Consider the following 1,706-nt stretch of genomic DNA (forward strand, 5'->3'; position numbering starts at 1 on the left):
CACTCCAGGAGCTAGACACATCCTACAGGAGTTAGACACGTCCTACAGGAGTCTAATCCAGGAGTTAGACACGTCCTACAGGAGTCTAATCCAGGAGTTAGACACGTCCTGCAGGAGTTAGACACGTCCTACAGGAGTCTAATCCAGGAGTTAGACAGCAGTTTACAGTGTGTTAGCAGAGGTTCCTGTCGTGTCATTCAGGATCTGATCTGAGGTCAGCTCTGATAATGTTCATCACTGAACCGGGCCCTCAGGTCAGAGGCCCTCAGGAGAGGGGCCCCTGACCTGAGGGCCTCTGACCTTTAGCTGTAAAAATAGGCTTCATATCACAGACAAACAGGACATCTGTAGATATCTGTTGATAGAAAACAACAAAGATAACTGTAGACGTTTTTGATCCACAGAAAAACCAGAAGTTCAAGGAGAACCGAAAGAACCACATTAAAACATTTATAGATCAAAGTCAGAGATTCTGAGGTTTTTATTCTTAACAAAAACAACCAAACTGAGGAAAAATAACAGTCATGGGAGGGGCGGGGCTTAGGATGAAGGGGGCGGAGCCTATGGGTGGGTGTTTACATTGACAGGTTATGTTCCTCTCTGGTTCCTGTACGGTTCCTCACCTGGTCCTGGAGGTTCTCCAGGTGATCGTTCTGCTTCACGCCTCTGATCTGAAATCTGCTGACTCATCAGCAGTTTTCTGTCTGAGGCTCAGAAACCTGAAGCTGCAGATGTTCAGATCCAGATGTTTGCAGCTGCCTCAGGTTTCTGACAGGACATGCATGTGATGCTGAGGTGCATTGTGGGTAACGCAGGCAGGAGACCTGTTGAGAGGAGCTGAGAGCTGGACTTCAGCTCTGGGTTTGTCTGCAGGAAGACATGAAAACTGATCCTTATTTCCAGAAGACATCAGATCTGATTCCTCCTCACAGCTGGGGGGTCCTCAGTCCTACATTTCCCACAATGCACCTCACAGCTGCTTACAGGCAGGAAGGATCGGCGCCGACTTCCTGAGGTTTTACTCCACAACCGTCTTCTGGGCCTCGAACATCTGACCGATGGACGCCTGGACACAGAGAGACGGAAAATGATAAAAATCATCAAAAAACAGACAAAAACCACCAACAGCCTCAGCCTCCAGTTAAACGGTTCAAATCTGCATAAATAAAGTCTATAATCTGTAAAATATAACAGATATTCTACAAACTTAAATATTACTAAAAATAAGACTTAATAAAAATATTCTACAGACAGAACCTTCTAGTGCAAATATTTACTGAACAGATAAAATATAAATAAAACATCAGTTAAATAAAGCTTTTTATTTATTTCTACAGGTTTTAAAGTGATTTAGAAAATATATGAATAAAGACAGAATTCTTAAAGTTATTTTAAATAAAATTATATAAAAATATAATTTAGAGAGAAAAAAGTTGATGGTTGTGATGTGATGTCTGTCCAGCAGGGGGCACCGCAGGAACACGACCTGGAGTCTGTGTGTGGGTGTGTGTGTGTGTGTGTGATGGTGGAAGTGTGTGTGTGTGTTCATGTGTCTGTTATCTCTTGAAACAGTGGACGGATTTTAACAAAACTCTGTCCACTGAATCACTGGATGTTGTTCAACAACTACACCCTGATTTAAGATGGCCGCCGCAGCTAATCGACCGTATGGCTGTAGTTAGTGGTATGGTTACTCTGACAGATGG

The sequence above is a fragment of the Kryptolebias marmoratus genome, linkage group LG21 (assembly GCF_001649575.2).
Source record: "Kryptolebias marmoratus isolate JLee-2015 linkage group LG21, ASM164957v2, whole genome shotgun sequence".
Lineage (NCBI taxonomy): Eukaryota > Metazoa > Chordata > Actinopteri > Cyprinodontiformes > Rivulidae > Kryptolebias > Kryptolebias marmoratus.